This window comes from Schistocerca nitens, chromosome 4, assembly GCF_023898315.1.
Source record: "Schistocerca nitens isolate TAMUIC-IGC-003100 chromosome 4, iqSchNite1.1, whole genome shotgun sequence".
Lineage (NCBI taxonomy): Eukaryota > Metazoa > Arthropoda > Insecta > Orthoptera > Acrididae > Schistocerca > Schistocerca nitens.
The window spans coordinates 643,943,420-643,961,280 of NC_064617.1; positions in this window are offsets into that span (position 1 = coordinate 643,943,420).

The window sequence follows — 17,861 nt, forward strand, 5'->3', positions numbered from 1 at the left end:
AACTGTGGTATCGTGTTGAAGCTGCATGGGCAGCTGTACCTGTACACGCATTCCAAGCTGTGTTTGACTCAATGCCCAGGCGTATCAAGGCCGTTATTATTGCCAGAGGTGGTTGTTCTGGGTACTGATTTCTCAGGATCAACGCACCCAAATTGCGTGAAAATGTAATTAAATGTCAGTTGTAGTATAATACATTTGTCCAATGATTACCCGTTTATCATCTGCGTTTCTTCTTGGTGTAGTAATTTCAATGGCCATTAGTGTAGATTCATCTGGAGTGTAGCCTTGTACGAAACTAAAATATGGGCGGTAAACACTTCATACAAAATCAAAATGGAAGCCTTTGAAACGCAGTGCTACAGAAAAATGCTGAAGATAGGATGAGTAGATCCGATAACTGGTGAAGAGTACTGAATCGAACTGGGGAGAAAAACATTTTATGACACAACTTGACTAAAAGAAGGGTCCGGCTAGTAGGACGCGTCGTGAATTACTGATGATTCAACTTGTCAATGGATGGAAATGTGGGTTGGTAAAATTTAGAGAGGGAGACCATTAGCAAGCTGGCTGAAATGGATGTAGGTTGCAGTAGTTATACAGGGGTTACAGACATCCAGAGGAGTGACTAGCGTGTAGAGCTGTATAAAACCAGTTTTCGAACTGAAGACCACCGCATAATTTATAGTAATATCATGACGTACGACGTTTATAGCTCTCTCAGATTACTCGCTAATGACACCGATGTATGCCGAGAGATGCGTTCTAAGAATTTTTTCTGAATCGCTGTAAGGCTTGGAGAGGAGCAGAGAAAGACTGAAAGAATGGCTGGTGGCCGTCAACATTAGGAAATATCGTGAGGACGAAAAGATTATATTTGTTCGGAGATCATTAATTGGAACCAGTCAAACGATCAAGTACTTAGGAGATACCCTCCGGAGCGATTGAAAGAACGACCTGAGAACTCTTGTCTCAGGGAAGCTAGAAGCTAGACTGGTATATGTCGGATGAATCTTGAGGAGGAATAGTTGCATCCAATTCTTGAGAATGAGTCGTCTGCCAGGCACCTTCACAACGACGTGTGGATAAGTGGGGTTCAGAGAAGAAGTGCGCGATTCGTTGTGGTTTTGATTAGTCAGCACGAGAAGATGGCAGAAATGCCCAGCAACTCCAATGGGACACGCAGCAAGACACTTGCTGTGCAACGCTGTGATTATTTTCTTTTAGTGCACAGCTTTCCTAATGAGAACGTACTGCTCTGCAGTACTTAAGGAAGAGATGGATAAAGTAACATAAAATATTAACTACTCGGTGGAAATTAATGAAAGTAGGGGAGCATGTTCCCAGATGTCTCCCAGTCGTGCAGACGAAGTTGAATGTCACATAGCGTGAGGTCATCGTGCCTCCTGTACCAAATGGGGCTGGCTCCGCAACACGAGGTAGCTGAAGGAACGGGATGGACATTGTGCCAAACAGTGACCAGTCACTGTGCACTGTGGCGGTGTTATTCATTAGAATGCGGTCCAGAGACAACATTTGAATGATTACGCACGTGGATCAATCGTCAAGAAAGTGGAAGGTGAACGAAGTGTGACCCAGGAGCTTGGTATTGCTCACAACACTGTTTCACGTCGATGGGAAGGAGCCAAACTCTGCTGAATGAAAGGGAGGAAGTGAGTGACCGCAGTCACCTACAGCATGGGAGCACGTTACAGAGTATGCCATCACCGTCCGTTATCATCACACACTCTATTAAGAATCATGTAAGAATCATGTCCCGCCTTTTGTAATGGCCGGGGGACCGTCTTAAATCACGGCGTGAACTTTGTAATTGTCGTCTTTGAATAATAGTGAGATTTCTGTCGTCTCACCGTGTATTTCCTTCAGTTATCTACTGTATTTTTGTAGGAGCAATTGCGACTGACTGACGTTGCCGTAAATCTCTATACCAGCGAAGGATAGTTTTTCGACCTTAATATTCGTTTCCAGTCATCTTTGACTGTATTTTGAGGGTCTTTTCCCCACTGAGTTAGTGCCAACTCGTTATTGTAGTCATCTTGTTTGAATATTAAAGCCAGGTTTAGGATTGGTAAGTCTAAAAGCCGGACTCTGTATTACATTCAGCCGAAATAGTCATTTTAAATAGATTCATTGGGTATTTTCAGTCGCTTACTAACGATCAACTATAGTCAGTTTTCACAGGAACAAACTGAACTTAAAAAAAAAGGAAACTACAATCAGTAATCGATCTCACGCTTACATCGATCTCACGCTTACATCATTAGCGTGAAACGGGCCTTAGAATGCCTTCTACCCTTCAACGCTAAAAGGCGTATCAAAGGCCGTTAGGGCAGACTTGTATATTATTTGGCCCATGCAACCTTAAAATTTCTGACAGGTCACAAGACAATGAAGTCACTTTCGAGTGCCCAAGGTTCAGATCCCCATGCGTTCATCCACATTTGGGTGTTCTTTGATTTACTTTAAAACGTTTAAGGCTAATGTCGGGATGATCCGTTTGAAAAGGGAACGGTCGATTTTCCTCTCCATTCACCCTCGATCTCTACAAGGGGGGCCATAAAGCCTGTTATCTCACCAGTTCCTCTAACAAGCGGGACCCACGGAAAGTGATTCCATTCCTTGTAACCTCGAAATCATACCATTCGATCCCAAGCACAGGTGTGAATCAAGTCGTAAATAATGGCTATGTTGCAAATACGCTTCTCGGGTTTGCCGCCGGATCGTATTGTGTAAATCGTACAATATTTCCTCGATGCAACTGCTCGACATCATCAGGTGGTGGTAGCTGCTGCTGTCACTGCTGCAAGGCAGTCGCGCCTTGCAGCAGTGACAGCAGCAGCTACCACCACCTGATGATGTCGAGCAGTTGCATCGAAGAAATATTGTGTGATTTACACAATACGATCCGGCGGCAAACCCGAGAAGCGTATTTGCAACAGATCCGTCGGGAAAGCATGAAAAGTCACAAATGGCTATGTTGCTGATTTAAGGCTAAGAGCCGAGATTTAACTCGATAACTGAAATATATTTTACGCCGCCAAAGATTTACATTTATTTAAACATCCTGCAAGTCAATATTATGCACTGAAATCTGAAAAACAATAAAGGTTCAATTGGTTAGCAGTCATTATAGAAAACGCTACGAGTGTATGTCTTATAATATGGATGTTGCATTGTGATGAACCAGAGAAAGGAAATGCGAACAATGTGAAGCGACAGTGGGACATGCCGGCTTGCAGGCGGTAATACTTTCTAGTCTAGCAACAGCCAGCGAGGCGACAATTCAGTTTCAGATCGCTTAAATTACAAAGGTAATTTACGCCTCGCGAATGGAATACGTCGCGATACACAGGGTGTTTATGAATTAGTTGCACAAAAGTAACCATTAGTTGTTAAAAGGGTAAATAACTTATAGAAAAATTCTACATAACTTGAGTGCAGTACATCTTCAAGTTTCATTCCTGTCCAACACAGTCAATTCCAGACGTTCCCGCCAGGTGACATGTGGGAATGAGTTATTCAACAGTCATCCTAACGGGGCACAGAGTGTGCTGTGTTATTTATGATCATGAATTTACTACTATAGTTCAGAGACAATTCAGAGCTAAATACTTAAGTCATCCCCTCAAAAACAAACTCTTATTACCTGGTACAATCTTAATCTTTTCACAGAAACTGGCTGTGTATCACATTGGGCTTTGTTTTTTGCGTTGTAAGCTGTAGCAAGATTTAAAGCCATTTCTTTTTTTCCGAGTCAGCTGTAACTGGTTTATCGTACATGGACATATCTGAACATTTTCTAAAGCTTCAATTGCAACAGGAGATGGCACAGAATTTATCTTCCAGCAAGGTGGCGTGCCACCACATTATCTTCGTGAGCCGACTTCTGTGGCCGAGCGGTTCCAGGCGCTTCAGTCCGGAACCTCGCTGCTGCTACGGTCGCAGGTTCGAATCCTGCCTCGGGCATGGATGTGTGTGATGTCCTTAGGTTATTCAGGTTTAAGTGGCTCTAAGTCTACGGGACTGATGACCTCAGATGTTTAGTCCCATAGTGCTTAGAGCCATTTGAACCATATCTTCGTGAAGTTGTTGCGTAACTCCACGCGAATATGCTGACTTGGATTGGATATGGTGGAACAATATCCTGGCCACCACATTCATCTGATTTAACCCCAGTGGACTTCTGTGTATTACATTAAAGGCATTGTGTTCGTTCCTCCGCTTCCTGGAAACGTCGACGAGCTGTAACAACGGGTAACACAAGCAGTTGCCACCATACCGTAAGACTTGCTTTATAGGATTTGGCAGAAACCTGATTACAGATGGAACATTTGTCGCATTACAAAAGGTAACCACATTGCAAATTTGTAAATAAAACTTGAAGATATACTGCATTCAGTACTGTATCAAACGCGTCTGTAAGTTTTTTACTTTTTTCACAATTAAAGGTTACTTTTTTACAACTAATTTATAAACGCCCTCTATACAGCAGGCTCGAATTACTACTGTGAGTTCGTGAGCACACTGTGTAACTTTCGCCAATATGGTGACTAACATTATCTCTATTAGGGTGGACACTGATTACATGTCAAGGGTATCACACACAGGCTGTTCCAGACAACTGACAACAGTGAAGGTGATCGCTGTTGCTCGGTCCGGTTTAAAGAATTGTTCCAAACAGGAAAACAGTACAGTGTCGTGTTTGGCGCTCTTTCCTATTACCACACCAGATGTAGGTCACTTTTACAAACGAGATCTGAAACAACGCTACAGATTTGTGAGCTTGGCATTACCCGGCTGTTCGTAGACGCCACCTATCTCCCAGAAGAATTATTCTTGCGTTCGTAGTGTCCACTTTCATTCAGAGGAACCTGTCTAATGACCATCACAGTGTTGGTGAAATTTAATAATTATAAATTAGAAGGAATTACAGCGTTGGACATACCCTCATATGGCGGTACGAGAGACTACGTAAGGAACCCCGGAACACTGTCGAACGTGATAGTTTGGTGGTCCAGGTTTTACAGTGTGGGGAGGCGCACTGTTATGTGAGCGTACCCGCCTCGAAATATTTGAACGCGGTGCACTCACTGGTCACCATACTTGTGACACTGTACTCCTTTCCCACGTGCGTCTTTTCAGGGGTGCATTCTGCCCTGAGTTCATTTTCATGAATAACAATACGCGACAATATCGAAATGCGTAGGTGGAGGAACTCTTGGAATGAGAGGATATTCGGCAAACGGACTGGCTCGCAAATTCCCGCGACTTAATCCCAGCGAACACGTGTTGCATGCGTTGGGGAAACCTTGCAGCACTTCAGTATGCTCCAACCACCATTCAGCAGTTTTCAATCGCACTGGTGGAGTAATGGAACGCCCTACAAGGACTACTCCTTACCAACATTACATCGAAAAAGTACAAAGAAGGGCAGCACGTTTTGTGTTATAGCGAAATATGGGAGAGAGTGTCACTGAAATGTTACAGGATTTGGGCTGGACGTCATGAAAAGAAAGGAGTTTTTCGTTGCGACGGAATCTTCTCACGAAATTCCAATCACCAACTTTCTCCTCCGAATGCGAAAATACTTCGTTGACACCGACCTACACAGGGAGAAACGATCACCATGATAAAATAAGGGGAATCAGAGTTCGTACGGAAAGATATAGGCGTTCGTTCTTTCCGCGCACTATACGAGATTGGAATAACAGAGAGTTGTGAAACTGGTTCGATGAACCCTCTGCCAGGCACTTAAATGTGATTCGCAGAGTATCCATGTAGATGTAGATGTAGAACCTTATGAGCAGCATGAAAGCACATTGCAGACCATGCACTGACCTCAGCTGTGATCACACACCATATTAAGAATCATGCCCCGGCTTTCGTAATGTCCCGAGGACCAGCCTGTATCTCGGTGGTACATGTCATAGTGTCATTTCTGTTCATATCATTGCATATTTCTTTCAGGTCCCTTCTGTACTATACTGTATTAGTTCTTTGCATGTATGCTCCAAGTTTCATCGAGCTGTTACTAGGCAGAGATCATGATGCGTAAGTTACTTTGCCCTTACGTTTTGTACACCAATACATTAAGGAGCTAGTAGCACTAATTAATTAACAACTACGCCTAAATCTACGTACGTAGTCCATAAGTCACCGTATGTTGCGTGGAAGAAGGTATGTTTCAACGCTACTAATTATTTCCCATCGTGTTACATTCGCAAATATAGCACGGGAAAACCGCATTACGAATCCCTAATTTTTCTTGGTCCTCAAGCAAAATGTACATTGGCAGCAGTAAGATCGTTTTGAAGGCAGCTTCAACTCCGGTCCTTTACATTTTCTCAGTAGCGTTGCTCGAAAAGAAAGTCGCCCTCCGTCCAGGAATTACCATTTGTGTTCACGAAGTATCTCCGTAATATTTGCGTACTGGTCGACAACAAAATTAGCAGCTCGCCTTCGAATTGCTTCTACGTTTTTCTTCTTCCTTTAAACCGACGTGGTGGGATCCCACACACTCGTGCAGTACTCAATAAAGGTTCGCACTAGTGTTGTTCTTTTTAGATAAATCACACTTTTGCCGGCCGCGGTGGTCTCGCGGTTCTAGGCGCGCAGTCCGGAACCGTGCGACTGCTACGGTCGCAGGTTCGAATCCTGCCTCGGGCATGGATGTGTGTGATGTCCTTAGGTTAGTTAGGTTTAAGTAGTTCTAAGTTCTAGGGGACTTATGACCACAGCAGTTGAGTCCCATAGTGCTCAGAGCCCAATCACACTTTCCTAAAACTTTTCCAATATACCGAAATCGACCATTCGCCTTCTCCACTACAGTCCTTATATGCTTGTTCCATTTCATGTCTTCATTTGCGTGGCCATATTGTCCGTAGTTGCTTTCCAGTTCCTGGGGGTATTTTTGATCCGTCGGCACAACTACGAGTACAAGAAAATGCGAATTTTTCTCACCATATGCTTTTCGATTTATTGAAATAAAGCATTATCAGTGCCCTCTAATTAAAACATTCGTTTACAGTTTTTGATTTTTACTTACTTAGGGTAATTTCTGCCTAGTTTTTCGCCTACATCAGGAAATGCCGTCTGTTAGCACGCGCCGGCCGCGGTGGTCTAGCGGTTCTAGGCGCGCAGTCCGGAACCGCGCGACTGCTACGGTCGCAGGTTCGAATCTTGCCCCGGGCATGGATGTGTGTGATGTCCTTAGGTTAGTTAGGTTTAAGTAGTTCTAAGTTCTAGGGGACTGATGACCTAAGCAGTTAAGTCCCATAGTGCTCAGAGCCATTTGAGCCATTTGTTAGCACGCCTTTGGTTTTTTTCTTCGTTAGGCACTGCTAATTGTGGTCTAACTTTAAGCTGCTTTCCACAACTATGCATTTTTTGCTTTTAACACAGTACAATTTCTTACACTACTGTGCACTGTTTATTTGTTCAATTCTAAGCGTGTATTGTGTTTTGTAGTGTTGTCAACATTGCCACTAGTTTTTCTTTTATATATATTTTTTTCTGTGTAGTTCATTATATGTGTGTTATTGTATTTAATTATGCTACTGTGTACCTATAATTTATATACTGTGTAAGAGTAATGATGGAGGTTTTTGTGCTGAGCAGGAGGCGGATGGAGAAGCGAAGATTAGTGAACATAAATGCATAGTAGTGTGTGGAGAACGAGTTGGAGGGAAAAGGTGAGGGGCAAGAAGTGAACTGAAGCTGGTTTGGGTGTTGAGTGTGAGAGGGCGAAGGCCAGAAAAGTCACTTTTCATTTTCATGTGATTTCGTCAATGACTTGTATAGTGTCTGATTTCCGACATTTATTAGGCCATGGATCAGCTGTTTATTTTGTGTTAATGCTGTGTACATGGGAATTTTATTGGAAAGTGAGGAGGTGTTTCATGTTACTGATTCTTAAGATGTCAACATCTCTTTCAATTACGCTTGTTCTGTGATATTCCTGTTTAAGATTGTCCGCAAATGTTGAATGGTCTGTACTGTATTTGAATGCTCTTATGTGTTTTTTATATCTTGTGTCAAGTGTCCTGCCAGACATCCCAGTTTATATTTTTTTTTCACAGTCTCTGCAACTGAGCTGTTAAATACCGGATTGTTGGTACCTGTTTGGTTTTGATTTCAGTTTTTGAACGTGTTTTTGTATTGAGTTGTTTGTTTTGTAAGCAATGTTCATTCCTTATTTTTTGAATGTGTTACCTATTTGATTATGGTAATTCATTGTATGCCATTTTTTGTGATGTGTTGATGTGGTTTGGTTAGTTAATATTCATTATTTGTATTTCTGTTTATTTTGTTTCTCAGTATTTTTTTTGTATCCATCTTTAATGCTATTTGTTTTATAATGCACATCTCTTTTTGATAATCAGAAGTGTTTGGGGGATTTCTGCTCTGTCTGTTTAAAGTGTATTTGACTGCGGTTTGTTTCTGATTCTGCGGGTGGTTTGAGACTGCATTTAAGATAGTGTAACTTACTGTGGGTTTTCTGTATACGTCAAATATGTGTTTGTGATTGTCTTTTGTTATGGATGTGTCTAGAAAATTGGGTGTGTTTTCTTGTTCTTCCTTGGTTGTAAACTTTAGGTTCATGTTTATAGTATTTGGTTCAAATGGCTCTGAGCACTATGCGACTTAACTTCTGAGGTCATTAGTCGCCTAGAACTTAGAACTAATTAAACCTAACTAACCTAAGGACATCACACACGTCCATGCCCGAGGCAGGATTCGAACCTGCGACCGTAGCGGTCGCTCGGCTCCAGACTGTAGCGCCTAGAACCGTACGGCCACTCCGGCCGGCTTTATAGTATTTACGTCCTTCTGTAGTTGTATTTTATTTTTAGATTATTGTGTATTTCTAGATTTTCAGAATGCTTTTGACACCGTGCCACACAAGTGGCTTGTAATCAAATTTCGTAGTTGTGGAATATCTCTAAGTGATGCGACTGGATTCGTGTTTTCCTATCACAGAGGTCACAGTTAGTAGTAATTGACGGAAAGCCATCGAGTAAAACAGAAGTGATTTTTGGCGTTCAACAAGGTGTTATAGGCCCTTTGCTGTTCGTTATCTATGTAAACGATTTAGGAGACAATGTGAGCAGTCATCCTAAGTTGTTTGCCAGTGATGCAGTCATCAGAGGAGTAAAACTAATTTCAAAATGATTTAGATAAAGATATCTGTATTGTACTAAAATTGGCAATTGACCCTAAATAATGAGAAGTGTGAGGACATCCAATTGAGTGATAAAAGGAACTCGTTAATCTTCGGTTACACGATAAATCAATTAAACCTATAGGCCTTAAATTCAACTAAATACCTAAGAATTACTGTTGCGAACCACTTACATTGGAAAGAACACACAGAAAATGATGTGAGGAAGGCGAGCCAAAGACTGTGTTTTATTGGCAGAACATTTAGATGATATAACAGATCCACTAAAAAGACTGCATACTTTCCACTTGTCCGATCTCTTTTGGGGTACTGCTGCGCGGTGTGGGATCCTTACCAGATAGGATAAACGGATTATATCGAGAAAGTTCAAATAAGGGCAGCTCTTTTCATATTATCTAGAAATAGGGGAGAATGTGACGGAAATTATTAAAACAAAGGTGTTTTCATTGCGGCAGGATCCTTTCCTTCGAATACGAAAATATTTCGTTGACGCCAACCTATATAGGGAGAAACGATCAACATAATTAAAGCAGAGCTCGCACGGAAAGATACATGTGTTCGTTTTATCCGTGCATCGTTCAAGAGTGGAGTAATAGAGAACTAGAGTGAAGGTGGTCCTGTGAACGCTTTTTCCAGGCACTTAAATGTAATTTGCAGATTGGCCATGTGAATGCAGATGTAGATACATGTTATTTCATCCATGTACCTGTATCAATAGACGATGATGTAGCTTTTCTTTGCTATTATGTCTTCAAATATTAATTCTTTCCATATGATCCATGAAAATGTTGGCTAGTGTTCCTCAAATACGTGGACGCATGGGTAAACCTCTTTCTTCTATTTAGTATTCTTGACTAATTCAAAATAATTTTGTTGTGTTATTAACTGTAACAATTGTATTGTTTCATGTGTGTGTTCATGAGGTAGACGGTTGGGTGTTTTCAGGTTTTCTTTAGTTAGCTTTATGGTTTCATTCACAGGTATGCAACTGAACATACTTTCTACATCAAAGGAGAGCAGTGTCACTGTGCAAGGGGTTTTAATATCTTTTATGTTTTCTATTACCTGAGTGGTATTTCTTATAGTCCTATCGTTTTCAAGATGATAGTACTGGGTGAGCTGTGAGCACATTTGTCTTGCTACAAGGTATGTTGGAGCTTCTCTGAAGTTAACTATCGGTTGGATAAACTTTAGGTTCATGTTTATAGTATTTGGTTCAAATGGCTCTGAGCACTATGCGACTTAACTTCTGATGTCATTAGTCGCCTAGAACTTAGAACTAATTAAACCTAACTAACCTAAGGACATCACACACGTCCATGCCCGAGGCAGGATTCGAAACATTTGTTAGAATCTCATGTTAAGGGCTCGAGGATTTTTTGTAAAATATCACTTTGCAGAGTTACGCCTAGGTATTTAATCGACCTGATTGTGTGAAGCAGCACACTGCTGTATTCGAACATTATGGAATTGTTTTTCTATTCATCTGTATTAACTTACATTTTTGTACATTTATAGCTGGTTGCTGTTAATCACATCAACTACAAATTTTGTCAAGTCATTTTGTATCCTCCTACAGTCATCGAATGACGACACTTTTCCGCACATCACATCATCATGAGCAAACAGCCGCAGATTGCTATTCACCCTCCCCGTCAGATCGTTTATGTATGTAGAGAAAATTGGGTCCCCACCACACTTCCCTGGGGCACTCCCGACGGTCCCCTTGCCTCTGTTGAACACCTGTCGTCGAGGACAGGTACTGCTAGGTCCTATTACGTAAGAAGTCATCGAGCCGTCACAAATCTGGGAACCTATGCCATATGTTCGTACCTACGTTGTCTGCAGTGGGACATCTTGTCAAACGCTTTTCGTTCGGAAGTCTAGGAATACGGAACCTGCCTTTGCCGTTCATCTATAGTTCGCAAGATATCATGGAAGAAAAATCAAACAGTTTCGCACATGCGATGCTTTCTAAAACCGCGTTGATTTGTGGACAGAAGCTTTTCCGTTTCAAGGAACTTGGTTATATTCGAATTGGGAATATGTTCAAGAATTCCGCAGCAAACTGATGTTATGGCTGTTGGTCTTTAATTTTGTGCATCATGTCTATTACCCCACTTTTTTTTTATTATTTATGAATTTGGCCAGCTGTGGACCGCATACAACTTAAGAATTACGGTGTTTCTTTTTCTCCCGTTCTTCCGAGTACTTCTTCATTTTCTCGCCAACTGCTCGTCTCTGCTCATCTGTCCACACTCCCTTGGGTTGAGGTTTTGGCTCATCTTCTTCATAGTTCGCGTTTTCTATCAGTAGCCTGAAGTGATTCCAGTCACGTTTTATTTCTCCTGTAACATCTATTTTGTTGGCGTCTTTCTTTACTGCTTCTATCCATCCTACAGTTTTTTTCAGCTTATTAACGTAATTAAAAACTTTCTTTGTAATCCGTGTTACTTCCATTCTTTTTAAATGTCCATAAAATTTTAGCTGTCTCTTCCTCATTGCATCTGTGATCTTTTCTGTATTTTTGTATAAGTCTTCATTTCTTCTTTTAATCCACCTATTTTCCTTGTTTTTCTCAGGACCTAGAATTTTTCTTAGTATTTTTCTCTCTCTTTTTTTCTAGTTCTCTTAATTCGCCTTTCTTATTCAATGTCAGGCACTCTGATCCATACGTTGCTTGTGTCCTAATAACTGAATTATAATGTCTAATCTTCGCTTGTATGGATATTACCCTACTTATAATTATACAGAAGAGCCACCTGCGTTTTTTTTCAGTCAGTTGGGAATTATCTCGTTAAAAAAATATCTTACTTAAATTTAGTATGCATCCTTTTTTGGCCAGAAATTCGCAGTACGAACGTGTCCTCCACCTCTATTGACGTCTTCGTTGAATGGACGTTATATGGTGACCCTTCTTCCTTTTTTGTTTAATTTATACAGCTTGCTAAAGACTCATTATTTGAGATGCTAGATAAGCTCTAAAATCTCTTTCTACTGTTCACTGAGTGAAGGCTTATCAATTATTGGCGGCTCTAATCACTGGCTAAGTTTCGAGAGTAAATTTTCACGCTGCAGAGGAGCGTGTGAGGATTTGAGACTACGTGGCAGTTTAAAACTATGTGCTGGACAGGGACTCGAACCTCTTCCCTCTGACTGAGCTAACCAGACGACTCATGACATGCCCACACATTTTTAATATGCCAGTAAGTTTCAAATCAGCGCATACTCCGATGCAGAGTGAATAGTTTATCCCTGAAACAATGGCCTAGGGTGTGGCTAAGCCATTTGTCTGCAGAATCCTTTCTTCCAGGAGCGATAATACCGCAAGGCATACAGGAAAACGTCTATGAAATTCGGAAGGTAGGAGAAAGGTACAGATGGAACAAATGCTGTAGGGCCGTCAGTCGTGCCTGGATAAGTGAGTCGGTGGAACACTTGCCCATAAAAGCTAAAGGTTTTAAGTTCGAATCCCAGTCGGCCACACAGTTTTAATCTACGAATAAGCTTCAGCTTCAATTATGTAGACACTACGCTCGCGTTTTGAAGAAGTGGCCTCAAGATCGCCGAGAGGCCGTCTTTATTTATTATGTCCCCTTGGGCACCTTCTGAAATGGTTCTTTAACAGGGGTCGGTCGATTCTTCACCCTTCCGTCTCTGACATAATCACACATCCGCTACATCCTTGCTCCTTGTTGCTGAACAACAGCACCCGTTTTTTTACATTCACAGGAGAGTAGTTTTCTCCCGTTATTACTCTCTGCTCGCGATATCTTGCCTCTGGTGATGTATGGCTTCATCGCCTTAGATGATATCGATCACGATACACCAAGCATTACGACAATCCTAGAGGTACTGGTTGCCACTACCACACTCTATCAATGTGGACGCATTGAAAATCAAATTTTCGACGCGGTCACACCTGCGTCTGCCCATTTGCACGGACGGATAGGTAATAAGCCGCCTAGCGCCCTGTGGGGTAACTTTTTTCTGTGCTGTAACAAATTGCAGTCGTTCCGCATGAATGATAACCTCACAGAGAGAGACTGTGTTCCGGAAAAGATATTTCCATTGTTTTGATTACCAGTTGTTCAGGGATACCAATCAGAAAGATTTGCTGTTCTGCATACAATTACGTAGAAAACTTGAATAGAGCCTTACTCGTTGCCTTCGGCGATATACATATTTGATCGGGAATACGTGTTAGCGGTACTACCTTTTCCTGTTATTGCTCTATAGATACGCATTTTACACTACCGGAAAAAAACCGCAACACTGGTAAATAGTTAATGTAGAATAATGGAATTTCGGTATTACATATGCTCGGTAACATACGTAAGTGATTAACATTGCAAGATCACAGGTTAATGTAAGAGCGAGATAAGCCATTTCACATGGTAAATGTTGATACATGAATGGTGTAACCGCCAGAATGTTGGATGCAAGCATGCAAACGTGCATGCATTGTTCAGGAGCCGGATGTCAGTTTGGGAGAAGGAGTTACATACCTGTTGCACTTGGTTCCTGAATACAGGGACGGTTAACGCAGGTTGTGCGTCACGTTGGAGTTGTCGTCCGACGATGTCCCACATGTGCTCGACTGGAGGCAAACGTGGCGATCGAGCAGGACAAGGCAACATGTCGACAATCTATAGCGCAAGTTGTGTTACAACAGCGGTAAGTGGGCGACCGTTATTCTGTTGGAAAACAGCACCTAGAATGTTGTTCATGAATGATAGCACAAGTCGAATCATCAGACTGACGTACAGATTTGGAGTCAAGATGCGTGGCATAACCATGAGAGAGCTCATGCTGTCATACGGAATCGCAGCTCAGACCGTAACTCCAGGTGTAGGTCCAGTGTGTCTAGCATGGAAACAGGTTGGTTGCAGGCTCTGATTTGGTCTCCTTCTAACCAACACACGGCTATCACTAATAGCGAGGCAGAACCAGTTTTTATCAGAAAACACAAGAGACCTCCACCCCACCCACTAATGAGCTCTCGCTTGACACAAATGAAGTCGCAAATGGCAGCGGCTTGGGGCCAGTGGAATGCACGCTACAGGGCGTGTAGCTAGGAGCTGTCCTTGAAGTAACCGATTTGTAACAGCCTGTTGTGTCACTGTGATGCCAGTTGCTGCTCAAATTGCAGCTGCAGATGCAGTACGATGCACTAGAGTCATATCCCGAAATCGATGGACTTCCCTCTCGGTAGAGCTACGTGGCCATCTGGAGTTCGGCCTTCTTGCGACTGCATATGCTAGTGATCATCGCTGCCACCAATAATGTACAGTGGCCACATTCTTGACAAGTCTTTCTACAATATCGCAGAAGGAACATCCAGCTTGTTGTAGCCCTATTACACGACCTTGTTCAAACTCACTAAGGTGTTAAGAATGACGTCTTTGTTGCTTTAAAAGCATTCTTGAGTAGCATCAACTCACCACGTCCAATGTTAAAGGTGACTAACGGTCACGACCGCTGAAGCGTGTATTTAAAGCAAACATGATTTGCATCCTTGTAGCGGCGCTACTAGCTACACTCTTACGAGATTGGTCTGAAGTCTGAATAGACGTCATCTTTCCGATGCAGAACCACGCCTAACAACTTTCGTTATTGTTGCACAACTCCTTCTCTGTGCTGAGATTTTTTTCGTCAGTGTATATTATCAGTGTAACGCAAAAAACAGCATTGCCCGATGGAACAATTTCCTCAATTACCGTCAAGTAAAATGTAAACTCGAGTACTAATATTTCAACTCATCGTAACCAATTATAAATTTGGCTGCTGTTACAGTTGGTGGCGCCCCACCCGGATATCTTTCGGATTTCCCCCTCCTCCCTCCCACTCCCCCCTCACCCGCGACCAATATTCGTTTATTTTCCGCTTTCAGCCTTTTTAGTTTTCATAGGTACCTTACGTGAAGTGCTATGAAATTAAGATTCCACGTCACAAAAAATGTAGGTAATAAGGGAATTAAATTAAAAGAAACGTGCCATGGAACCTGCGCTGCAAATTATCTATATGCTTCCAGTTATGTGTCTGCTGTGAAAAAGGAATCTTTATTGGAGTGAACGAAAGAATATAGTCGCGTTTTGGATGGGAAGATGCCATAGTGACCACCAAAGTGTGACAGCGACTATAGCAGACACTCATACCTCCACAACTACAACAATTACCGCGGCACAACCACTGTTAAGTCAGTGCACCACTCGGTAGCACCAGACATAAAAACCAGTGATTGGCGGCGGGTGGGTCTAGAGGTATCGTAAACTTCTGCCACAGACACGATCTGCTTTCTTTTCAGTTCATTTCATACTTAATTAACTTAATCTAACTTAATTAACTAATCTATTACTATACTTGCTTATGAACTACATCTTATTGTTTAGTGAGTACAGATATAAAATCTTTGGGTTTCCCACTAGTGATCAGATATTTATAAATGTCCTTGAGAATAGCATGATTCTTTTAAATTAATAGAACATTATCTTAATGTGTGTTCTTGTGCCTTATTTGTAGTGATATAAAATGCTAATCACACTGGCAGTTGCAGTCTTTAGAACTGAAACGTATCCACACCACAACACGATAATGAAACATTAGAAAACATTCTAGGTTTTCTTGGACATTCTAGAAAGTTCTGGAACATTGTATAAAATTATCAAACATTCTGGAAGATTGTATAACATTCTGAAATACTCTAAAACGTGGCCCAACTTCTAGAACATTCTGGCCAGTCTCACCCACTTTCGCACTTAATTATCAGCTGCATCAACGACTACGTCGAGGAAGTCCATTGTTGCAGTGTCACCTGTTGACACTCTTATACTCGAAATCAGTTCCTGCGATTCCAAACCAAAATGTTGCCCATAGATGGGGGTTGGAGGACTACATTACCAAGTATGTCCCTTAGAGCTGAATTAATAGGTTGCAGAGTTATACGGAACGAACAGATAAACCACACTTGGATATAATGATTAAGAGTAAACTACGCCCGCATCTCGTGGTCGTGCGGTAGCGTTCTCGCTTCCCACGCCCGGGTTCCCGGGTTCGATTCCCGGCGGGGTCAGGGATTTTCTCTGCCTCGTGATGGCTGGGTGTTGTGTGTGATGTCCTTAGGTTAGTTCGGTTTAAGTAGTTCTAAGTTCTAGGGGACTGATGACCATAGATGTTAAGTCCCATAGTGCTCAGAGCCAGTAAACTACGGGGCGGTCCAAATAAAACTGGCCCTGATAACATTTGTAAGACACACGGGAATGACTCTTGGTAATGAACAGAGAACTGGCCATCACTGAAGATGGTGGAAACCGTGATTTCGAATCACTTCGCTGTGTCATTACGAAGGCGTGTCGAAAAGCGATGCATGCGAAATTTTTATGTGAAAACACTTAAAAATTTTAAATGAAACTAACTTTTTTAACATTCTACGTCTTTATTCTTCATTGTTACATATTTCTTTCTCAGCATAGTCACCCTGGCTACGAACATATTTCTCCCAGCGAGGGAGTAGTTCGTAGATACCGTCGTTATAAAATGTTTGACTTTCTTGACAGAGCCACAACCTTACCTCTGCTTGCACCTCTCCATCACTATCAAACTGAATCCTCGAAGGTGGTCTTTAATTTTTGGAAAAATATGAAAGTTGTATGGGGCCAGGTCGGGACTGTATACAGGATGACTAATGATGACAGTGAACCAAAGGCGTCGCATTGTTACAGGTGTCGCAGTGCTCCTGTGCGATCTGGCATTGTCATGCGAGGGTACTCCACGTGTGGACGAACTCTTTTTGGATTGGTGCTTTCTGCTACCTGAGGGTCTCGCAATACCTTGAAGAGTTTATGGTGGTGCCTTTAGGCATGAATTCCAAATATACCACACCATGAACATTACAGAACACTCATTGTGAGCTTGCATGCTGATGGCATGGTGTTGATGCTTTGTAACGGAACTGTATTGATGCTATCTTGTGTTCGGGGTCCAAATCGTGAACCCAGCTAGCACCAACTATCACAGTGCTAGCAAGCAACCCGTCACACTCACGCTCAAAACGGAAAAGCAATTGTTGACAGATGTCCACTCTCTTCTGTTTCATGCCAAGAGTGATCATTCGAGGCACCCACCGCTTACACAGTGTTCTGTACCGCAATTTTGCATTGATTATCTGCATACGTTCTCCAATATGCCACACTTACCTGAGAGCTATGCTTCTATTATTCGCGACGATTTTCTCGGATAGGTTCATCAATCAGATCGCTATGAATCTCAAGGGTTGCCATTCGCGGTCGTCCACTCAGAGCTTTGTCGCGCATATTGAAGTTAGCAGTACCTTCTTCTTCATTACTAGCACGAACAACCCAATGTCGCACATTACCGGTGTCGGTACGCTCATCACTGTGCACAGCTTTCATCCATCTATGGATTTCAATTGAAGGCACGTTTTCTGCGGTTAGAAACTCAATTACAGCACGCTGTTTCGCATGGACCGACATAGCTACACTTTACATACCGCCATGATAGACACTACAGTTCGGAGCTGTAGCCCTCTAGGGGTCAGCGAAGCAGGAAAGTCGACCGAGTAATATGCATGACACGGTATACCTCAATCAATACTTCGAACAGAACAAAAAATTCGGTGGCATTACCTTTCAACACGCCATCG